The sequence below is a fragment of the Cydia fagiglandana genome, chromosome 4 (genome assembly GCF_963556715.1).
Source record: "Cydia fagiglandana chromosome 4, ilCydFagi1.1, whole genome shotgun sequence".
NCBI classification, from domain to species: Eukaryota; Metazoa; Arthropoda; class Insecta; order Lepidoptera; family Tortricidae; genus Cydia; species Cydia fagiglandana.
The window spans coordinates 15,377,164-15,403,389 of record NC_085935.1 but is presented as its reverse complement, the minus strand read 5'-3'; the positions used below and the strand labels follow the sequence as shown (position 1 = coordinate 15,403,389).

General features: G+C 37.9%; 1 protein-coding gene across 2 annotated transcripts in view; it reads left to right on the top strand.

The window, feature by feature from the left end:
• LOC134663900 (uncharacterized) overlaps positions 1 to 26,226 on the top strand; it is a 92,641-nt gene that overhangs the window by 4,636 nt on the left and 61,779 nt on the right. The window lies entirely within an intron of this gene.

Genomic DNA, 26,226 nt, shown 5'->3' with positions numbered 1-26,226 from the left:
TTTTTCTTAAGAAACTTGAAAGTCAAGGTCACGCCGATTTCACGCCGAAAACACGCCGCCGCCGCCGATTTTTTGGCAAACGCCGCCGCCGATCATTTTTTAATCGGCGCACACGTCTACTTAGGACTAGTATAGGCGACTTGTATTTATTATAAAATTTATAAAACGAAACAATGATAACTTGTTAACCCGTCCAGAATTGGTTGGCCATACATATAAAACGTGCTTATTACTCTTAACCTACATAATTTGCTCATTCGGTTTCCGTTGCGCACGATTGTTTGGGGTTAATTTTGTAATTTGAGCTCAAGTGTCAAACTGCGATATGCGGTTGTGTAACTGTTTAATTCGCCTACATTTAGAGTCCTTTCTCCGTTTAATTGAACTTTATCACAGATTAAATATTGTTAACATCATTTAACTAAGTATGTATTTTACTACGACGGCTAAACTGATTTATAAAGGTACCTATAATTTAATATGTAGATACGCACTCACTGATGATCATCAAAATTAGGTACCTCCTGAAGGCACTGGTCCCACCGCGAGCTAGTAAGCTATGAGCTATCGGCTATAAACACGAACAAAAGATAAGCACTCCCGTGTAAATAAAAGAGACACGGCGATATTTATAGCTCACCGCTGGGCGAGTAACTATAAATATCGCCGTGTCTCTTTTATTTACACGGGAGTGCTTATCTTTTGTTCGTGTTTATAGCCGATAGCTCATAGCTTACTAGCTCGCGGTGGGACCAGTGCCGAAGTTCTAGTAGGCTAAAATTTGGTATGTACCTAAGCTACAGTATTAGTGTAGTACACAAACAAACATTCTAAAACTTGGAACTTTTACCTCCAAACCCTTTAAGGGTTAGGAAGTTTGTGAGACTTCCGCAAATTTTAATGCTGAAAATTGACATAGGGAATCCTTGTTATAAATAATGAAAACCTTATTTCAGGATTTCCAGTATATCACTCCCACCCTTTAAATTGGGGTATAGGTAGGTAGGTAGTAACTTAAAGTAACTTCCAAAAAGAAAAAAAGTTTCATGTAAAATGTTGCCAAGACGAGACCATATGGCTCGCACTGTCAAAAAGTTATCAGATCTCATGTTAGAGGCAAGGTCCTACTATACACGCCCTAACTACAAGACTACAAGAACTATAATGTTACAAAAACAAACATTCAAAACAATTCAATACTTTTTTTTATTAAATTAATTGCTTCTCCCCGTAATTTCTTAAGGCTGCGTCGAGCAAAATCAGCAAAAAAGGCAGTCACCATTAAGTCGCTAGCGTTCACATCTCTTGATAAAAAAAAAATATAATAAATGTCATTATTATCCCAAAGAGTGTGTTTACAACGAATCACCCTTGAAAATCGTATTCTGATAGCCCACGACGTGAGGACAGGACAGTAAAAAACTTTTTCTCAAAAATGGACGGCAAAGTTGACTTTGCCGTCTAAAAAATAGGTCGCGAAGCGCGGAGTTTATGGTCAGTCAAAAATTAAAAAGTTAAAAACATTGCAGTCTCGATTTTAGGACTGCAATGTTGCATACAAATTCCATTATTTGTCGAGTTCCAAACTTTTTTAAAGTTGAAATGGCCATATCAAATGAAGGCACAGGCCCATTAAACAGCCAAACAGATGATTTAGTACCGCGACTATTTAGTTGTCTCAAATAGGTTGGCGTATTTCGGCAGAAAAATACACTTCTATTTTTTTATTAAAAAAAATTAAAAGGCGGCAAGGGCTTTCTTCTGTGAAAATATATACGCAAGAACATGGGTTTTGTAAAATATTTCTATGATATTTATATTTCTTGCACCATTTTTGAGAAAAGCACTATATATGACTCGGCTGGAAGGCTACTTGCTGGCTTCGGATTCAATTAAACGGACTCCCAAGGTCGTCCGTTTAAAACGAATCCTCAGCCTGCAAGTAGCTACTTCCGAACCTCGACAATAATGTACTATTTCTCAAAAATGGACGGCAAAGTCGACTTTGTAGTTTATGGTCAGTCAAAAATTAAAAAGTTAAAAACATTGCAGTCTCGATTTTGGGACTGCAATGTTGCATACAAATTCCATTATTTGTCGAGTTCCAAACTTTTTAAAAGTTGAAATGACCATATCAAATGAAGGCACAGGCCCATTAAACAGCCAAACCAAACAGATGATTAGTACCGCGACTATTTAGCTGTCTCAAATAGGTTGGCGTATTTTCGGCAGAAAAATACACTTCTATTTTTTTTATTAAAAAAAATAAAAAGGCGGTCAGGGCTTTTTTCTCTGAAAATATATACGTAAGAACGTTGGTTTTGTAAAATATTTATATGATATTTATATTTGTTGCACCATTTTTGAGAAAAGCACTATATATGACTCGGCTGGAAGGCTACTTGCTGGCTTCGGATTCAATTAAACGGACTGCAAGTAGCTACTTCCGAGCCTCGACAATAATGTACTATTTTGGTCCACTCTGTATACCTACTTAATTGCTCTGAACGCAAAACGATGAACTATAGACGGTCAAGCAAATCTTGTCAGTAGAAAAAGGCGCGAAATTCAAATTTTCTATGAGACGCTATCCCTTCGCGCCTACATTTTTCAAATTTGCCGCCCTTTTTTACTGACAAGATCTGCTTGACCAAGTATATATACCTCAGTACGCATAGGTATACCAAAAAGAAAAAAATATAATCATAGCGTTTAGAGTCTGTGCGGAAAGAGAAGAGTCGTGGCAGAAACGGGAACTAACATTTTAAATTTTATATGGCAATCAAACCTTTGACACCTGTCTTGTAAAAAGTAAACAAACTTCTGTCATTGTATATTTTTATTAACAAAAACCGCAAGTTTTATGTATAAAATATTTTCAAAACACGATGAAACCGTACATAAAACCACAAGAAAAATTATATTTAACATTGTTCGGTTTTGTCAGGGGGAAGAAAACGGCTAAAAGCCGACTATCGACTTACAAAAAGTCGCGGAACGTGTTTCCGCTATTCGCGGGTATTGATGTTGTATTTAATATTAAATAATTACCTATTTAATAAGCCCCCTAAGTAACTTGTCTCCGGTACATAATCGGTAAGTATATTCATTCAAAATATATTAATTTTCATAAATATGCAGGTCATTCATGATCTTTAAAATAACTGACAAATAGTCTTGATACTTGCCATTTTATGCATATTTATATGTAATTTTTTTTTCAGGTTTGTGTAAAAGTACCTACGGTATCTCGAATAAAAAACCGCTAAGTAGATGATATGCAAGAATTCGTAATCTACGTGCCGGATTCAAGCACATCCAGTTCCTCACATCAGTCCCTGGTTGTTCTGAAGCTAGCTCAAACATAAGTGACATTGAATATTTTAATTCAGACTTCGATTACAAAGAATAAAACTTTTTCATAAAAATATTTCTTTATTTGTAAGTACGTTTACTAGGTTCTGTTAGTTACGAAATTCTAAGTATTTCATATTTAGCAGACTTTTCGGCGAAGTAAAATATCGTGAGATGAGAGAACCGGACATATCCCAATAAGGCCTACCTATGCACTATTTTTATTCATATTCATATTTATTATTAATAATGTACACATACATTACAAGTCAAGTTTACAATGGGTGAAATATATCCCAGATAGTAAAATTACAGTTCTAATGCCCAATTTCTACCTGATCTACCCGGTTTTGTATTAAAATAACTGTTGGACTGCACAGATTAGGTAGTACATAAATGAGACTCTATCTTGTTTGGTACTAAAATTACAGTTGTATTGGGCAGATTCTTAACTAGTTTTAGCAGTTTTGTCAATCGCACTGTCACTTTTTAGTATCTGAGACATAAAAAACAAGAGTGTGTTTTAAAAAGAAAACTAGTGCCTGCGCTAATTCAAAGGATTGATTTGACGAGCCGACACCACCACCAGGCTCCGTTTAGTAAACCGTGGTAAAAAACCGGAACAAAAGGGATACAAGTATCATGACCTTTAGTGTCGTACTATAATCACGTGACCAGTGTTGTCAGCATAGCAAAAACCATAAAATAGCACTGGCGCGCCCTCAAATCCCACGACTCTTCTCTTTCCGCACAGACTCTAGCTTTTATTACGAGGCTAGAGCGCAGGTCAACGTAACTCTTATCGAGTTTTGATATGATTTTGCGATTATGTAAAACGGAACAAATAAATGTTTCCTCCGATAACAGGAAAGTTAAGAACGAAATCTATAAAAAAAAACTTATTTTGCATATGAAGTAACAAAACATTGTAAGCTATTCTTTTGAAAGTTTTACATAATTTGCATCTTAATGCGCGCGTGTGAAAGTTCTCCTGTAACAGCTGACACGTTTATTCCCAGCCTTATTATAGACCTTGAGCTGTTACATTAAGACATATAATTGGGTGGCACTTAACTCGTGTGTCAGCCCAGACATCGCCCACTGGCTTTTTAATCCATTTCGCATAATGATTATAAATCACTTTCAAGTCAAATAAATTAATCGACTAGCGATTATGCTTTTATTACCTACCAAAAATAACAAAAAGGTGCTTACATGTTTCGTTACATTCTACATACTAGTCGTCAAAACAACGCAGACGAACTGATTAATTAGTTAGACATGATTTTTTTGCATTTGAGTAGGTACTTACTATAGGACCTATAGTAGGTCCTGGTACCATCTAAATAAATATTTATGAACAATATATTACCCAAGTATAACAAACACGTAAGAGAAAAACGCATAAGTAATTATCATTATTAGTTAGTATTCATTATGCACCTAATGACAATTATATTTAAATGTTTTTTTACATTATAGCTCATTCGTTGATGTCTTTCTTTTGTATGCTAACAATTGATGTCTTTATGTAACCCAGTCTATTTGTGATTACACACGTTATCAGTGTTGCCAACTCAGATTTTGAAAAAATGCTAGACTAATGTCTAGATTATGCCAAAATTATGCCAAAGATTTTTGAAACACCTATGCTAAAAAAAATGCTACAATATCACTTGAAATTAGACACTTAAAACACATACATTTTTCAAAGTTACCGCATTTTTCTACAAATAAGATCTGCTTGGCCAACTTTATATAGTCCGTTAACGTCCATCTGTCCACAAAAGTCAAAATTCATTTGAAAATATGGACCACATAAGGCGACGCATATTGTTGCTGCCGAGTTGGTGCAAACTTGGCTTAGACTAAATTATGCTAAAAAATATGCCAAATGCTAAATGGAAAATTTTGGTGCCAAAGCGAGTGAAAATATGCCAGATCTGGCATCATTTATGCCAAGTTGGCAACACTGCACGTTAATGATTATAACGTCTGCATACCCGTATTACCTTTTTTTTGACGTCGATAATCGTATATATATAATATTATATTAAAGTAGGTAGGTACTACCTATACTTATTTAGGTACCTACACGTCACGATCAATTAATTTCTTTTAACATAATATATCTGTTATGAAAGTAGGTGTTAAGTTTCTGTAATTTGGTTGTTAATATAAATATGTAATTTATTCATAAATTAATAAAATAGATCAAATTAAGTAATATTTTACGCAGATATATATAGAAATGGGTCAAACAATAGCTGTCTGAGTTATTCTAAATTTACGGCCCTAGGTGTTTAGGTGATAATAACGTTCATTAAAATCTCCCTTTACGACGGTTTAGTCCAGCTTCTTTGCATTAGATATAAAACATTTTGATTTAAATATATAGGTATTTAAACTCTCAGTTAGGTACTTAAAGGCTTGCTACACGGTCGCCGACAAGCCCCCAGACCGCGTGGCCTTGGCCGGTCCCGGACCGTGTAGACAGTTGTTACCAACAAAATTTGACCAAAACTGACCAAGGCCAGACGGTTAGAAGGCTTGTCGGCGACCGTGTAGCAAGCCTTTTAAGGCGAAATTGATGGGTTTAATGTTAATAATCTTAGCATTGATATTGATATTGATATTGATATTTATTGAAATTAAATTTTACAGCATTACAGCTAACACCAATGCACTGTAAAATTAAGTAGAAAAATTAAGTACCTAAGTAATAATAGAGCGATTAATAAGCTAGCTATTGGATGTTTGTTCGCAAAAACGTAAAAAATCTTTAACAAGTTTATGACTTTCGTCGGCAAACAAGTCGGAGTTAGGTGCAAAAGATAAGAAATTATTAAGAAGTGTCCGGGAACGGACAATTGCAGAGTACTGGTGTGCAGTCGTGTGAATGATTCCATTATCTAGGAGGCGATGGCTGCGACAACGTAGGTAGTTGTCGGGAACAAAAAAGGTAGTCGTTTTTGCCACCAAGTCTAGGCAGTCTGATTCTCCCCTTAATATTTTAGATATAGCAGACATTAGATTAACATTACGCCTTATCTCGAGGGAGTTAAAGCGTAGCATACCCAGTAAAAATTTGGTTGGGTATAGAAAGGGGTAATACCCGTAAGTTTTCTTATATAAGAAGCGGAGAAAAGCTTTCTGTACCTTTTCTAAAAGCAAGGTGTAGGATTTTTCATGCGGGTTCCAGATTAAAGAGCCAGATTCAATTTTACTTCTAACTAATGCAAAGTATAATAGCTGAACTACTGTGGGATCATTAAAGTTTTTCGAATTACGGATGATAAAGCCCAGTTTTTTATAACAATCTTTAGCGAGAGATGTTATATGCTCGTTAAAAGTAAGTTTAGAGTCAAACATTATGCCAAGATCTTTAACTGTGTTAACCCGGGTGAGTGGAATATGGTCTAGCATATAATCATAATGAAATGGAGAGTGAGCACGGCTAAAAGTCATGACACTGCACTTAGATAGATTAAAGAGTAATTTGTTTTTCTTACTCCAGTGAAGCAGTGCATCAATATCTTGTTGGAGTAGGTCACAGTCCGTGGAGTTATTTATACAACGAATGAGCTTCAGGTCGTCAGCGTAGAGTAATGTGCGAGAGTGGTGAACTTCATTTTCGAGATCGTTTATCATTAAAATAAAAAACAAAGGACCAAGAATCGAGCCTTGGCTTACTCCAGAACGGGTATGATATGGAGGTGAATCATAACATCCGTGACGAATAAACTGTTTTCGATCTTTAAAATAGTCAGCAATGAGTTTAAGTAGTTGCGGAGTGAAGCCAAACGCGGTGAGTTTCTCTAAAAGGATGTCGTTATCGACACGATCAAATGCCTTTTGAAAATCAAAATATATTATATCTACTTGTAAACCTAAATCAAGGTGATGGGAAATAAAATCTGTTAGTGATAATAAATTTGTGTTAATCGAGCGTTTAGGGCGAAATCCATGTTGACTGTCGCTGAGGTATGGTCTGATTTGGACAGAGATTTTTTGATGTAGAATAGATTCGAAAACTTTGGCGAAAGAAGAGAGAATAGCAATAGGACGGTAGTTTTCAACTTTTGACGAGTCTTTAGTTTTTGGAATGGGTTTTACACGAGAGATTTTCCATGCAGTAGGATATGTACCGGTGGTTATGCAAAGATTAAAAATGTAGTGGATAGGATGAAGCAAAAATTTCTTGCAAGCTTTAATGATATACGGAGGCACAATATCTGGGCCTATCGCGGATTTGGATTTTAATTTATTAATTGCTTTATTTATATCATCCAAATATATTTCTTTAACGTCAATTCGAGTAGCTGAGCAGGACGAATCATTTTTGATGGTAAGAGCGGAGTCTAAAAGTGGGATATCTGGTAAAAAGACACTAGAGAAAAAGTGGGAGAAAGCTAACGCAGTGTCAACACCCTTACACTCTTCGCCTTTGTATGAAACAGAGGTTTCGAATCCGCCCGTTGTTTTCAAACTGCGGATATGATTCCAGAATTGTTGAGGATTAACTCTGATGTTTTGTAGAAGAAGTTGCATGTGATCTTTGTAAGCTTTATCTGAGAGCACCTTTACGCGAGTTCTTAGCTGGCTAAAAGAATGATAAAACTTCAAATCATTTGTAGACTTCCACATTTTATGTTGGTAACTTTTTTTGGTAATGAGTTTTATAATTTCAGATGTATACCAAACAGGATAACATCTATTATTTTTTTGCGATCGTACCTTCTTAGGGATGCATTCATCAAATATACTGTAAATTAAACTATAAAAAGCAGTAACAGCACTATCGACATCTGAGTATTGATAGACAAGAGACCAATTGTTATTTTGGAGCCTTTGCCAAAATTCCAGTCTCTGCTGGTGTCGAAATTACTGGGGTAAAGACAGGACTCTTGCCTAGAGCGAGATAGAGCATGTTTAATTGAGGTTTCAAGAGGTGGATGGTAAGCATCAGAGTGGGGGACCAGACCGTCACCAGTTAGTTTATGAACATTTGCTGTGAAAGAATTTTGCACCAAAACTACGTCAAGTTTGCTCCCGAAGAGATTTAAAACATTATTTCGATCAGAAATGTCGCAATAATTTAAAAAGTAATGATAGTAGGTACATATGTCTACAGATGCGCTATTTAAATTTAAATCTCCCAGTATCACAAAAGGTTTGGCGAGGTTTTCAACTTTAGTTTCAATTGTATGAAATAAATCCATATAAGCGCAGTCCGTAGAGTGTGGAGGCATGTAAACAACAGCAATATAAAATTTAAAGTTGTTTAGAGAGAAAGAGCACCACAGATCTTCGCCGCCTTTTGTCTCAAGATCGATGTGTCTCTGTAGTGTGACGCCAGGTCGGGCAGAGAGCAATACTCCTCCTCCACGTCGATTGGGGCGGTCACGACGAAAAACAGTCCATCCATTAGGAGCTAATTCAGCATCTTCTATGGAATTGTCAAGAAAGGTCTCGGTAACTGCGACGATGTCTGCATCCTGACAAAGGAGGGCGTGTTTGAAGTGCTGAAGCTTGGTCTTGAGTCCTCTTACATTTTGGTAAATAATGTTAAGGTGTTGAGTGCAGTGATCTGTGTAACTTGCGCTAGGGGAGCTGGGTGTTTTAGTTTTCGGGTACGTGAGAGCCTCGAAAAAAAGTCCAGGGTTTAATTCTTGCGTTGAGAGGCCATACATCAGCAGAGAGACAAGTATCGGTATATTCTTCCGGAATGGTGAGTTTATAGGATTTGTAGTAGCAATGTACAAATTGCAGAACATTCCCAAAAAGCGGAAACGTTCTCGAGAATGTTCTCAGAACATTCCTGCAACATGGAAATTATTGTTTAAACAAGAGAATATACTTGAAATAAAGTTTAAATAGGCATAACTTAAAACTAAATGTTATTATGCATATATTATTGTCTATTACAGTTAGCTATTTTGTTGATGTGATAAATTTACCAATAAGTTGCTTAAATTCTCACTGTATATCAGAGAACATTTCGACTTTCGACAATATTTTCCAAATTTTTTTTTGTGTCATTAGAATCTAGAGGCCTCTATCTCCCGCCATGCCAAATCTCAGCGCGCTCGGACCAACTTGAAAAAAATTAAAAAAAAAAGTCGGCCATTTTGATTTTTTTTAATGCAGATTGTTTTGTCTCGGGGCCCTCTGTGACATTTGGTCGAGCACCCCCCACCTATCACGCACCGTTTAAAAGTTGCCATACAAAATAAAAGTGGACAGTTTTCACGCAATTGTAGCATTTTTCCAAAAAAAATTTTTTCATAAGTATCTAGGGGACCCCGAGATTCCGTGACCAAAATTTCAGCGCGCTAGAACAAAATTAAAAAAGTTAAAAAAAAAAGTCAGCCATATTGAGAAAAAATGGCGGCGTCAAAAACTGCCAGGATCCCTCTATGACATTTGGTCGAGCACCCCCCACCTAAGTCTGACCGTTTGGCCGGGCCGTCATACATTTTTCTGACCGGAAGCGGACGACCAATAGTCGGAATTTTCTGGGGGTAAGGACTACACCTAAACTATCGTGAATATTCATGGTATAAACTACGATAAATAAATAAATTCTCGTTCTCGAGAACATTCTCAGAAGTTACTGAGAATTTCTCATGTGGAAAGTTTCGCAACTTTGGAAAGTTCTCGTGCGTGCATTGCTAATTTGTAGTTACCTTTGGGTTTTAATTCGTCAACTGAACAATTTCCAGACGGACAAAGTTGTCGAAGGTATGTTAGTACTTCATTACGGTCTGATGCCATGTTCCAGAGATGGATAAGCTTGAAAGCGTCGGCAGCTTTTAAAGTAGTGACATCTGGACCAGCTGTGCAGTGTATGGATTTCATGTGGTGTACTTTTAAAACAGGGTCTTTGCAGCATTAAAGCCTGCAGGTTATTTCGTATAGCCAGTAAAGGGTATTTACGAGGAAATGTACGTACTAGTTGACAGTGCTATTGGATTCCCATCTCCATGAATTATGACCAATTAACTTACCTTAATTGGCGATGTTGCGTATGGGTACATTTCTTAAGTTTTCAGCCGCTAATTCTGTTATGTATTAGCCATTATCTTATGTAATATTCCTATTTTGGTGCATTGGGGTAACTTCGAAAGGGGGATAGTTTTGATAAATATACGAGCATATGTGTCATCGTCTAAGTAGGTAGATGAACACACAATAAAAGCTAAGCTTAGAGTAAGTTAAGCTTAGGTACTGTGTGGCTTTGTCAATTTGCGTAATGTTTTATATCCATCTGATTAAAGAAATACTTTAAGACGAAACAGGAGCTGAGTTTTAAATATACCCGTCTCGCTAACAGAAGCGGCACCTAAAAGTAGTGCGATAAGGACAAGGCGAAAAATCCTGCGTAAAAATCTCAAAAATCGAGGTTTCATACTCCTCTGTTTCCTCCTCCAAAACTTAACCAATCGTAACCAAATTTGGAAATCTAAATGATTATGAAATGATTATCTGTGTCGGACCGTTTTGCTTTTTTGGCTAATTGATATCAGTTTTGAATGCCACGCCTCTCATTGCGGCATAGTCAATTAGGCCATTTTGGCCATTTTTGAAGGGCTCTAGCGCCTTCAAAAACAAAAATATCAAAAAAGCAAAACGGTCCGACACAGATATTGACAATATTAATCTGTGTTGAAAAAATCATTGCTCTAGCTTCAAAAACCACGGAGGAAAACGAGGAGTACGTTTGTATGGAGAAATGACCACTCCGTTGGCTCTTCAATTGATAACAGTTATAAAACCAAAAAAATATAAAAAAACATTGTTCTTTATTTTCTGTGCGTTATATATATTGAAATTTTAGATACGTTTATTATGTAGTAAATCATACCCTCTCTGCCAACGTTGGACGGAACTGCTGTGCACAATCTGCTGTGGACTTGAAACTCCCCACTAGGTAACTAATCTTGACTGTTCAATTACTTTTATAACTCCGTTCCCAGGATGACAGCCTAACAGAATCTGCAAGAATACGCCTGATAGCTTGCTATGCAGATAGGTAATCGGTAACGGGAGCCCTGGATATTTATTCATAATGCGCGTCCGAGAGAGAGCAGTTCCGAGAGAGAGCGGTTCGAACCAATGTAGTCTGATCTGACCACAAGATTCGTAACGACTTTTCATAATCGGAGAGAACAGTGCATAATTGAGTGGAACCAGTAGAAGCTGTGAATTACGGAGATAAATATCACTGGATGTACGGATAATAACGCGAAAACATCGCATTTGGGACTCTCCTATACACACGCCAGCATTCATGTTCGTAACTTAGGGCCACTTGTACCATTCACTAACCCGGGGTTAACCGGTTAGACCTGGAGTTACTATGGTTACCAGTACAATTTAATGTAAAAGTACTACGTTGGTGCGGCCACAATTTATGTGGCTAACAAAATCATGGAAATGGCTTTTCCTGGCCTAAGGATATAACAGGGAAGCCTAAGAAGTGTAACTAGATGTATGACATTTGTGCCAATGGTCTGACAAAGGTAAATGCTGAAAAAAATGCAATAGCAAACGCTGTAACGCCAATCCTGGGCTAAAGATATAGTTATACTGGTTAGGCTGAGCCTTCGACTTGGCCGTGCTTTACCAACGGGAGCCGCTACGATTGTCGCACGCTCGTTTGCTCGGAATTGGGTGACATGGCTTCCCATCATAACGACGGATATTATGCATTGTCAATTTATCACACAAATTAGCACTGAGATTTTGCTATGAAATGTTACAAAACATTCAGTCTGCACACCATCAAATTAGTCATTAGTGAGTGGTAGAGTTAAGCTACGAAAAGTCTGCAGCGATTTTGATAGCCCTCGCAGTGCCAGTGTTATTTAAAAGAGAAGTTTGACGTTTAAAATAATACTTGCACTGCGTGGGCTATCAAATTCGCTGCAGACTTTTCTTGGTCTAACTCTAGAATTACAGGACGCAACTTAAATATCTGACAGAATGTTTGTGTTTTAAATCATGCAGTTTTTGTGGAAAATATTAATTTTTTATTTACGCTATTTTGGAATATTAGGTTTATAAAATGTTTATCGACGTAGCTATTCCGTGCAAGTAAATTAAGGTACCTACTCGTACAGTTGAAACCTTTGAACTGTAAAAGTAGTTGTTAGTCATAGTCATAGTATTTTATTCATAAACAATACAGGATTGTGTTTGAAAATACATTTAAGTAGGTACACTAAGTGAGTGTAAGTTACGGAGTGTTGCGATGACACTTACGCTACGTCTTACGTAGGCGAACAACGCGCGAACGCGGCGCGGCGCGGCGCGGCGAAATCAATCCTTTGATGCCCATAGAAGTGTCCTACGTAAGCGATCTCGTTGCGAACGCGGTGCGGCGCGATTTGCACGCGAATGTCAGGCGGCGCGGCGCGGCGGCGGCCGCTTTCGCCGCGCCGCGCCGCGCCGCGTTCGCGCGTTGTTCGCCTACGTAAGACGTAGCGTTAGTAAAGAAGACGTCTTCCGCTCCGGAGTGGTGCACGCGCTGATTCCTTTCTGCTCGGCTTGTGATTATGAAGACGACGATCTCTTTTTATCATCTTGAAAATGTTCTCATTCCCATTATAACTTTTAAATTTAATAGGTAACTGTTTAAGTAGGTTAAGGCCCCGTGGAGTCAGATTCTTTTCTCACTCTCCTGTCTCTCCTTGACTCCACTTGAGCGTGCGCGAGCTGTGCGTGCCCGGGATCGCGATATGTTGTTTTTTAAATTTAATTACATATTTGTAAATATTGCGCATTTTTAGAAGCTATTTTCTTATTTTTTGCTTTTGTGCAAATATTGTTACAAATTTAAAATGTACTATATAGTAGTAAAACACTTTATTGTACAAAAATCAAAACAAAACAGGAAAAATAACATTCGTCATTAGTACAAAGCATGTCATCATGTGCATTTTAGACCTACATAAATGTTCGAGATAGTGAATTTTTTTCTATCAAACTAAAGCCAAGAAATTTCGAATCGATAAAATTACTAACTAGATAAAGGCTTCAAGAATGCTAATTAAATTTTTGGCAATCGTATTGTGATTTTAACAAGTGCAACGATTTTTCTAAAACTCCGTTGGCCGAACCTATTGCGCCTTAAGCGTACCTACCGGCCCTGGTGAGGAGAATATTTTTTCAGAGTTTTTAATGTAAACGTTATTAAGTGGAGGCGTATGCTATTATGAATAGTAAATAAAATAATAATACCTACTAGTTTATAATGTTGGTCGTCGTCGTACTAAAATTGAAATCTCAAGTAATGTTCGTGGGCATCAGATTCATTTCGTAATAAAATATGGACCAAATAAATAGTTGCCTAGTTTACCTAGTCTTTGACTTAGGGGCAAAAGGGGGCATAAGAGCGCGCATTGTTACGGTGGTAATCGCGGCGAGTAACCAAGCAGCCCTTTCTAATGACATTAAATTAAAATATTTAATATGTTGGACTTTATGGCACAATTGTTGAAAACCTACCATCCCGTTAGAAAGGGCTGCTTGGTTACTCGCCGCGATTACCGCCGTAACAATGCGCGCTCACCGCAAACTATCGATATTTCACACTTTTTCCCACATCGCACTAAATTATCTGTAACGGCTCTCATGTAATCCACGACAGCTACCGCGGTAATGCGTGTTACTTTGCCATGCACTTTTTTTACTAATTAGGTGGCATCCGATGGGATGCAAGCGCGGTAAGTCGGTAACGGTGGTCGATGGTAGGTATTCGTACACTAGTTTCAGTCAGTATACGCGTAGTCTTCACTTCAATTACCATAGTTCAACCATATACATACATATGTAGATCGATTCGCCAAACAACCTCGATAATTTTCGTCAGTCAAAAATATTTATTTATGAAATACCTAATAATGTCTTCTAATCGGTCAAAAAACAATTAGAAGCTGTCAATTAGAGTTTTTGGCTTTAAAGCACTGGCGTGTTTTATTTAAATCAGTAAAGTGTCTCAATCAGTAAATCTACTCTACATAGAGTAAGACCAAGAAAAGACTGCAGCGGATTTGATAAGCCACGGAGTGCAAGTGTTATTTGGACGTCATAATTTCATTGAAGTTTAAAATAACACTTGCACTGCGTGGGCTATCAAATCCGCTGCAGACTTTTCTTGGTCGAACTATAATAAAGTTTTTAAAACATTTATATACACCTTAATAAGTAATAAGTCAGTACATTAGGAACACAGCCTAGCTGGCAGGAAACGTTAATTTAGTGCTATCTGTGTCACGGATCGCAGTCACAGCGGGAACGAGCCATCTGCAGCTCTAATCTCACAATCTCTAAACTGCTTCGGCCAAATTAACTGCACAATGGAAATACTATACAACATCACTACCACATTCATGCTGTCACCGTTATCGACTATCTTTTTCATTGTTTACATGACATGGACGGATTTGGTGTGGTCGTTACCAAATCTGGGGAGCAATTGTAACTAGGTCGCCAACAATGGCCGAATGTTCGGAACGAATCGGGATATTCTTTTACAATTACATAGTGTGCCGGTGGCGAATGTGGGTAATTAACTGTGTTCATGAAATCTCACAGGTCTAACATGCATGCAGCTAGAGCGAAATTGGGGTCGTATAATTGACGTGTACAGGTTTTTCTATATAATTCCGTAACTTTTTTGATGTTTGTACACTGAGAGAAAAGGATAACAAAAACACACGCCCATGCACTTGCACCATTCCACTAACCCGGGATTAACCGGTTAAACCTGGCGTTACCATGGTTACCAGTACAAATTGACATTAGGTTAACGGTTTAACTGATTAATGCCGGGTTAGCGGAATGGTGCAAGTGGGCCTATAGAATAACAAAAATAAACTTAATCCGGGGACAAGGAGAGTCAATCTAATAGGAACAAATTGACTTTTGCAATTTCTATTAGTTCTTGCAATTTCTATTATATATCTGTTTGTTGAAAAGAGATTTAGGATTACTGAGCTGTTTATAGAAATAAATAAACTTTACAGAAATAGTGAAACGTCTATAATTATTACTAAACTTAATTTTTTCCCCCAGTACAGAACTGTTTTTTAATTCCTGGTTTAGTTTACTAATGATTTTTCTCTCAGTGTAGACTTTGTAGCGCGCTAAGATTCTATCTATATAGTAGAATATTAGAGTCCGCAAGACAAGTAGGACTAAAGTCCGGTCCGCGGCCAGGGCCACAGGGTTCCATTCCTAAGACACCGTTACTTTTTATACAAATTTGAACTTTATATCTTATAATTTTCTCAATTTTATGGGACAAATGGGAAGTGCTGGCAGCCCGGGGCGCGCAGGGCGTCGCGCTGGTATCGCAGGCGCAGTTAGGTATCCAGCTCGGCAGTTAGCCCATTTGCACTATGATGGATTACCCGTGTCTACTGCGGTAAACTGAAGCAAAAACGACGTTCTCCTTGTCAATTTTGTTCTACCTTAAGTAGATATATCGTCGATCGGTACTTAGCGGTTTTGCTGATATGCATAATGTATTTCTTTCTCAAATTAGGGAAAGTTCCGTAAATAAAAAAGGTAGTGTAATTGCTTTGTGAATATGTATGTAGGTGTAGTTGTGTAGAACAGAATAAATAGCGGTTATGAGAAAATATATAAAACCGGGCAAGTGCGAGTCGGACTCGCGCACAAAGGGTTCCGTACCATAATGCAAAATAAAAAAGAGCAAAAAAAAACGGTCACCCATCCAAGTACTGACCACTCCCGACGTTGCTTAACTTTGGTCAAAAATCACGTTTGTTGTATGGGAGCCCCATTTAAATCTTTATTTTATTCTGTTTTTAGTATTTGTTGTTATAGCGGTAACAGAAATACATCATCTGTGAAAATTTCAACTGTCTAGGTGTCACGGTTCGTGAGATACAGCCTGGTGACAGACGGACGGACGGACGGACGGACGGACGGACGGACAGCGAAGTCTTAGTAAGAGGGTCCCGTTTTACCCTTTGGGTACGGAACCCTAAAAACTACAATTTCTTAAGAACAAAAGATGTTTTGCCGGCCAAGTTACCTACTTAGTGTAAAACGTGCTTGAAGTCTGTAACCTTTTGGCAGTCATGAATTGTTTAATTTAAACCGTGTCATTTGGGTTGCGCACGCATAGCTAGACTAGACGCATAGTGCACCGTCATTTCTTAATTATTCGCAGTCTAGTAGAATTTAAAACTAAATGTTATGCTACACTATTAGGCATACAGGCAGAGGCTTTAGGTACGAGTACTAACTGGGCTAAGGCTACGTTTCCTCCAGAGATGTGTGAGGTTGCGTAGCGAGAAATGTGTTTTTTTTAAATCAGTAGAATCACTTCTTTTGTTTTAATCGCTGAGCGTGTAGGTAAGTAGTAGCTACGCATCCACGCTTTGGTGGAACCGCAGCCTAAATGCGAAAATCTACAATAGACCTTTAACATTGTTGGCAACCTAGCAATTGGACAAAATACCTAAGCAGTGCTTTTGTAGAGATATATTTTGCTTTTTCCACGGGGAGAGATTGCTTGTTTGTAAATACATCAACGATGGTTCTCAAGAAGGGTGGTAAATAACCCATGCCATGGTAGATTGTATGGTTGAAGATTATTGGGTTACCTACTGCTATAATTTCAATTTGTATTAAATTTGAAGATATTATCCTCATGAACTAGCGATTCTATGAGAATCCGTCGGGCAGAAACCTAACAGTTGGCGAGGGCATTCGTAAACGCTAACGGTCACGAGTGTAACGCCGCAGGCGCCGTGCATGGAAGCCCTTCAACCACGGCCCTAATACCACCACAACCGCACAAAGAGACAACTTCATTAAAGCTGCCAGCTGCCATTACAACTGACTGACACTAGTGAGATGTCAATGTCGCACAAACCAAAACACTCGAGCCGTTTTGCTCTCGTTTTGCTCATTATATGGGCCACGTGTGAAACTTTGCTTTCACTAGCGCTTATATGACTAGTCGAATGGTTTAATTAGTAGATAATTACGTTTAGGCGTGGCGCGTGGCTATTGACAACTTATAAGTCGTGTTAACCAGTGCTTTGTCGCGATGTCTTGCTCCGCTGGAGACGGTGCGCTAAATGCTTGAAAGCAAGTTGATTTACTTTCGTAACTAAGGTATTATTAGTCGAGCAAATAAGAGTGACATGCTGACAAGCATGTTGTTTTTTTGTAAGACTATTAGTGGAAAATCATGTCCGTGTAAATCTGATTAAAAGAGTAAATAGCTATTTACTTAGAAAAGGTGTAGGTTAATATAAACTTTAACAACATTAAATTGCTTGTAATAGAATCCTCGGGGAAAGGCGTTATTTATTGATAGGGGGAGATACTGAATATTTTCAAAGGAGCGGCTGGTTAATTATGGAAAAGCAACATTTTAAGATACCGTTGCCTTACACGGATGCATAGGTGCTGCCTACACAAAACCAGTAGGCGTAATAGGCCCGCAGTGTGGAATGGAGGTAGGGCAGTAGGAGCGATCCTGACCGTGTCGCGCGGGTCGCCAAAACGAACGTTTACCCGCTCTATGCATCCATAAACCATTCCACCTACTTCTTCACGTTATTTATCGACAACTTCGGGGACTATCGCCCCGGCGGCATATCGATAACGGCGCTGTGACCGTATTTTGATTTTGCCATATTCGATTATGGAGTGTACCCACGCTAAATTACCGTTCAGAAGTGCCTGGATAGGCGAGTATATGGCGCGGTTATCTATTTATTTTGGCGTTAATGTTCGGGACGTATGTGGCCGCGGCGGACGGGGCATGGCGAGATTTGCGAGCTTTATCGACTTGACTTGCACAACCATAAACGGTTAGTCATTTTATTGGCGCGCGATAGCCGTTACAGCTATTTATTGATGGCGTTCGACCATTCGACTATCGGCTCTCAGTGGTAGCCCGATCTTGTGGTTATAAAATAAAGCTATTACTTACGGATAGAGCAAACGACATGTCGAGTTTATTTTATATTTATCTACATAAACTTTATTACATCGCTTTCATTACTGTGAAAACGTACACGTCTAATCGTTATTCTGTAACGTAGTGTATTAAAACCGAATCAAGAGGTAATAAACGTAACATTAAACAACTACTGCTCAAAGCTTTAACATATATATATCTCTATTATTAAACTCAATCTTAATAGTCGTCATCAAAAAAAGCGGCTATCATTATCGCGCTAATGACGCTGATTACAATCCAAAACTGACAGCCGCCGACAGCCATTATTGACTGATGAAGACCTCTGAAGAGGGCTTCCCTCGCGGCACAATCGTTGATAAACTAGATAAATCTCTATTTTGTTCTCTCGCGCCGCAGTAGGTCACTTTTAATTGAATGCGGAAAAAACGGTGATTATCCACGCACGGCCAGCGCTACAGCGTAACAACCCAAGTAGCATGGAAGTGTCGGCAACATCAATATACCAGCCAATTTAGAACTTAGAGTGATTTAAGAGACGTATAAAAGTGTCAGAAAAGATTTAAGCTGTATAAAAGGTATTTTACAGACATTATACAGCTCAAGCTGTATAAAATCATTATAAAGGATTCTGCGGAATCATGGGGTGCTTTATCAGAATATAGAAAATCTACTATAAAACTAAAAGTGTTGTGAAACACTACAAGCTAATTCTATCGTAAAAGCTGTATACAGGCTGTATTGTAGTAACACTTGGCACTTTTAGCTGTATAAAAGTATCTGTCAACTCCGTTTTAAAACTTTAAGTGTTGTGAAACACTACAAGCTAATTTTATCGTAAGAGCTGTATACAGGCTGTATTGTAGTATCACTTGGCACTTGTAGCTGTACAAATGTATCTGTCAACCCCGTTTTAAAGCTATTTCTTATGGCGTAATTTTACTCTCCTATAAGAATAGTAGCTGTATAACTTCTGTCTGTAAGGGTATTATAAAACTAAACGAATAAATGGCAGCTATAGTACAGCTTTTTTCTGTATTACTGACAGAGTCGCTTATTTCGGCGTAATTTTACACTCGTATAAGTATATATTTCGACCACTAAAATAAAAAATTGTAACGAACAAAATTAATAATTTAGAAAATTATGAAATGGAACGAAGAATAGACCAAATACATTTGGACCTAAGGGTTTTTTTATTTGTTATACGGATCTCTAAAGAGACTTATAACTTATGTACGGAGAACCGAAATACAGCCAAACGAATACAAATCTTCTATTCTAAAGCTGTTTTAATTACAAAAGCTGTAAATGACACTCCATTTATTACACAGCACAGCTACTAAGATTATAATGCTCTCCAAATATCCTGTAAGCTGTTTAAAAATTGTCGCCATTTTCCAATGAAAAAAAAAGTATTTGTAAATATAATTAAGGAAATACTTGCAAATATTAAGCAGACTAACATCGTATTATGATTACCAGCTAAAATAAATTAACTTTAGCCTTAGAATTAATATTTATAAAACTTTTTGTTAAAAACAAACACTAACTTTACCGATTTTTGATATTTTCCTTATGGTTTCTCTTTGTTATTTTGCAGGCGCGTGAATATTTTGCCAGAAAAGATACATAGGTTCACAATAAATAATAATCGGCACTTACAAATAGTATAATATTCCACTTAAGTCCTCTATAATATTTACTTTTACTTTTACCATCCACTATAACACTTTATTGTCGCCATTACTATATTACGAATGAACAAGATTAAGACATTTTAGTTTCCTAAATGATTATTATTCTCTTGTAATCATTTTTAAAAACTCATTTAAAACTCATATTCTTATATCGTACTTATAAGAGATTATCTGTAGTGTTAAGGTTTCCTGTTACACCGAAATATAGCTGTAATGCAGCTATTATGCAGCTTATGTATTGCTTATACAGCTACTCTACAGCTCTAATAACGCGAAAGGCTGTATAATTTGGGCCCTTTTTTAACTTATAAGGGCTGTATAAGCGCTTATACAGCCTTCGTACAGCCTAACTGTACAGCTTATAGTATACAAATAAACTTCAATACAGCTTATATACAGCTTGCAATGCTACTTGGGAATGCGCCGTGGATTTACATCTTTTGTGTCGGCGACAAGTTGTTAGGCAGTAGGGACCGTCAACTAAGCCTAAATTCTTGCAACGACCTCACGTAAAGCTGATTCAATTACACTGCAGTTGCATGCCGAGATAAATAAAAGAAGCTCGCCTGTTCTGATAAATGAACATCGTTTGAGCCCAAATTCAGGCAGTGCGACCGTTCACGTTAGTCGGCCTGTTGTGATGCATCACTTGCCTACCGATTTCTGGCAAACAGGGCTGGATATATCCAATGAGGATTCCCTCCACCTCTGACAAAAGTAAAAACACTTAGGTATGCATCTACCTAAATTAACAAGTAAACAAAGCTTGTACTTATTAGCCTTGGAATAACTCGAAATTACCTCGGTACCGATTGTTGAATAGTGTATCGAATTCCTTAAAAAGTAATAGTGTACTCAATCCTACATCCCCACAACACCGTTAACGTACGTGACAGGTTGAAGCACTACTAATATTACTTATGCACGTAGAGGCCAGAATTTTCCTGGAAAACAGGCCCGTTAAAACGTAGGTCGCGTAACGATACAATTTGTGTGCGGCAGTGTTCTAGCTACCGTTACCGAATGGTCAGATCGTGTTTTTGTTTTGATGACAGTTCCCTTGTATACGCATTTTGAATGAATAGCTTTTGTGCGCTGTAGATAGCTGGTAACCGGCTTCCAATGGTCGCCATAGATCAAACTACACCTCGTACCTACCAATGAGTTTTAAGGGATGTTATGTAGGAAATATCATTTGGCGCTTTCCCATACGCACAATAATGCATATATAGGAGGAGGCGCTTTTGTGCGCATTGCATTCCAACCTGACTCTTAATTATTATGCTATATCGCGATCGCTACTTTAAGTAGCTACCATGATATAAAATGTGAAAATGTTAATATAATCATTATGCCCTAACGCCTAACTAAATATAACATGAACTTTTTTCACTCTACCAGCCAGCCCAATCTGAAATGTTCACCTGATATTAGTCCTAAATACTGTCCCTACATGAAATAAACTCGAGCTAAAGATTCCAAAACTTAGAATCCAACATTCTAAACTTGTACATTCATTCAAAATATTCAAATCATCGTACCGCCGCCAGATAGTGTCATTTCTTGTGTCGTGATCACCGGTTTACTTTGTAGTTCTTTATTATAATAGCGAGGATCATGACAATTGCGGTGACCTGCGATGACTTCAAGTTTCCGTAAGTCCCGTAAGGCGTGGGAATAATTGTCATATGATAATGGTGCTTTATATAGTTCACTCAGGGAACAACGGAGTCCTGCGAAATGGGTTGTGCGGTAATTCTAGGGCTTGTCGCGCATGTTTAAGGTCACGTACATATATCATGGACCTAAACGTTATGTTATTACGATTGTGTTGTACAAAATGGTTACTAATAAAGCTTGTACTTTATAGAAGAGAATTCACGTGAGAATGCGTGTAGGTACCTACTATAGGTAAGTAGGTACATACGGTCCAATGAACAATCGGTGTTGTAAGTAGGATATAATAGGATAGGATAGGATTAGGTGGCTAACTTAGTCGATTTATATAAAAGCGAATTTTAGCTTTTTCATCTCTAGATACGTACCTAGTAGGCTCAGTTTGAGACGTTTGATAAGTCACAACACGTACCTACCTACGATATCAAAGTCCCGGGGATATTTAATTAAGATTTATGATTTTTTTGCAAGCGAAACGGATGCAGTACATCGTGCTAAATGTCAAATGTTAAGTATACCTAGTCGAACGAGATATGGCATGTGTTGTATATCAACAGTGTTGTGAATAATTACATTGCCCATTTGCCTATAAAGTGTAGCGATCGAGGCATGCCGACACGACAACAATGGTCGTTATGGTCCGGCGGCGGGTCATGTGGCCCGAGCCTGCGCATCCGTCACACCATCTATGTTACTGTTTCAAATCTGCCGCCGTCACCCAACCGTGGTGCTGGCTGAATCATACGGATACATCATAATAAGTACTACGCTCACATCCACATCATAACAATAAATGACATACCTACTCACTATCCAGTTCCAGTAGGTACCACATAACTGACGAATCTGCCTGCCATATGAACTGGCGGTACGAATCCAGTACATACCGATGATGTTGAATTTTTAGGACTATGAAATAGCAATGAGGCTTTAGTTGTGAATTTTTCTATCACGTCTGTTAAAGGGTTAACACCGATTATTTAGAGTTAATAACTGTTTGATGAGAAAAAGTAAATTCGCTACTATACCATTTTTTGGACATTGATGACTATAAGTAGGATGCACCTACGTTATTCACGATTCCTGTCAGAACAATGCAACGACTATTGTTCAGTACGACCCGACTGACATTATTGTGTAGTCCATATTAATTCGATATACCAAGTGAATATTATAGCGGTACTGGAACAGTATGTTACACCGCACACCGTTCGGTCTCGCGGCGGCATCCGCTCAAATGCGCGCTGCGGTAAAAATGTTAATGAGCTTGTGATTTCATTTCGAGGACCAGCCAAATTGTAGCTTGAGACCTCGTGCCGTTCCGGTATCTCCTTTTTTATTCAAAAATGGTATGAAAATGGGCGTAATTGACTGTTTGGCGCCGCCGTACTGCTAATTAATAACTGAGTGCGAAGTTCGCGCATTTGAACAAAGTTGTCAAATATTAGCCTATCTTAATATACATGTCGGCGGCCGATCGTAAGATCAGGCGTATCGTGAAATTCCTAGGCATATCGTGAAATGTGAAAAATTTCTGGGCAGTTTGCCCTTCGAGTATGTGAAGCAACCTAACGAACCTATCCTACCTATACTATCCTGTATATTGGTTTAATGTGACTATCGTCAAAACATTACACAGGAACATTACGATCTGCCTAATCTTACGATCGGCCGCCGACATATACATTTGAACGAGTAATTCTTGTATTAAGTAGGTACTTATATTAACTCACATTATAGACGGGTCTAACGCGAATTATATTCAATTACCTTTATTTACCGACGTTTCGACACAGGTTTCACTGGTCGTGGTCGCGGCTGACTGATTGTCCCAGCAAAATGTCAAAACAGAGATTTGTGCATCTACCCGACGAAAAGTGTATGGAAAAGTTTGGGGTAGACATCACATTTTCAAACCACCCACCACACATAATGTTAATTATTGTCAATAGTCCGACACGCAACACTCACAATATCCACGCACCCGTCCGAAGATAGATCCTTTGGCTTTAGCTTCTGTATCACTGGTTCCCAAGTTGGCGATAAGTTGAAACCATCCTCCCTATTAAAATTCCTGGGGTGTTTCTTGATTTCAATTGCTTCTCGCACAACTCGAGGATAATAATGGCGTTCAGTGGAGACAACTTAATGTGAGTTAATATGTATTCAAAACGCGAAAGTTTAATATATTATAGGTACTTATATTTATATATTTGGGGGATCTCTGAAACGGCTCTAAAGATTTCGGTGGTTTAAAAGGGGGGTTTCGGGGGTGAAATATCGATCTAGATATACTTATAGGTATTTCACCCCCGAATCTTATATCCGGGAAAACGCGCATTTTTTAGTTTTTATTATATGTTTTCCGAGCAAAAGGTGTAGAGTAAAGCAAGTGCCCTTGGATGTCTGTATCGATTGGTTTTGATTTGCGCGCCATCTCTGTATTTATTCAAGAGTTAAGATCCATAGCGCTATTGCGACTATCGTTGAACAGTCGCGCGGCTTAACGAACAGATGGCGCTTATACAGGTAAAATAATATAAATAAGTGACAAGACAAGTGAAATAAAGTTTCTGTTCCACATCAACTGCTGATCTAACAACTTGAGTTAGACCAAGATAAGTTTGCATCGATTTCTATAGGACGCGCAGTGCAAGTGTTATTTTAAACGTCAAACTTTTATGAAATAAATTATGACGTATAAAATAACACTTGCTCTGCATGCTATCGAAATCGTTGCAGACTTCCCTAGGTCAACTCTATACATGATAGAAAAATTCTATGGGCCCTGGAACTACCTTTTAAATCTTTATAATACCAAATAATACTTAGCTTATTTTACGTAAAAAGGAAACATTCTTTTAATTTTGCTATATGTACCTATAGTAAAACTGCATTCAGTTTTTTTTCTACTTGTACCTATGCCTCGTTTTTTTTAGCATTAGAAATAAGGTAAACAATCTTGATGTGTCTTTTACTTGAAAAACACATTTTAAAAATAAGTTACGGCAAATATGTAATAATTACGAATCTAATACGATCATTAATATTCTTCTGCTTTCATAAGTAATAGTTACTGATTTTTAAAAAGCGTTTGTCAATTAAAAGACTTGTCAAGATCGCTTACCTTCTTGCAAGTTCTTTCTAATGCTAAAAAAAACGAACTTTAAGTTGAGCAAGCTATCTCAACGTTTCAAGGTAGAGTCCCTTCAGAGCCCATATTTTTTTCGGTCCTATGTAGGTATAAATGACCGATGAGAATAATAATATCCCCATTTATCCCCTATATCAGGCATGGACAGTGGCGGATTTGCCCTAAAGCCCGGGCCTAGGGTGGCCAGTTTATAATAATATGGTAGGTGCTGAGAAAGAGGTGGCTAGTACAGTCACGCTCCGTGATTGTTGATCCATTTAGGGCTCTAGCTAAATTGGACATTCCATAGCGTACGTATTGAATAAGCAATTTAGTGAGGAGTCTAAATGGTTCAACAATCACAAAGCGTGACTGTATTTACTTCAGAGCCTGAGGCCTAGGGCAGCCAAGACTGCAAATTCACCACTGGCCATGGAAAGGTAATTAATAAAATAAAAAAGTTCCTAGTGTTCAGAATTACACATAGACATAAAAGCAATTTTTGCATTACCTAGTAGAATTAAAATAAAAACCAAGATCTCGGTTTTCTTCGTGTAATTTTGAACACTATAATGTTATATTTGGAATAATACAAATAAAACAGTTTTTATCGTTTATTTATTGCGACTACGACGGCTGGGGGGTGGTATGTTTTCACTGTTTTCAGCTAGTTTTCTTTTTCTTGGTGGCGCAGAGGTTTTCTTCCTCTCTTTCTGATTAATGGCTTCTGTTATGTAGGCGGGGTCTCTAATCGGCATTTTCCGTGTGTGCCTGGGGTCAATAATTTCGGGCAGAAGACAATCTAAATAAAATTCTGTTAGCTGCCTTTCCATTTTTTCCTTCCAGAATTTGTCGTCCCTTAATATTGTTTCGGTTTTCAGCGGGAAGTTTGCCCCTAACCAAATTGCGAACAGACATTTTTGCATTTGAGTAACATGGAGTTGGCCTTGAATTTGGTAATACCAATTGTGTTCTTTGTTTATTTGTGGTACACCATCTTTATTCATTTTATAAAACGGGATTTTTTTTTCTTCGATCGCCTTTTCTAACCCTATATTGTAGGCCGATTTTGGGCATTTTATCTCGACTATCATTTTTTGATCTGAAATCAATCCGTCTGGCGTTGCTCCAAAATATGGGACTACGGAGTCAATGTACAGTCCACATGGCTCTATTTTGACTCCTTCTTGATGCGCTAATTGTTGCAAAGCGTCTGCTTCATGGTCTTTTCCGTGTTTTATAGAAGACACATGTTCAATGGATTTTTTGTACAAAATATCTTTCACAATATTTTGGCAGCTAATATTTTTCCTTCTCTTGACTACGCGGCCAAAATTAGATGCGGTCAATATATTTCGTCGCAACTCAAGCCATTCGCTACTGCCTGC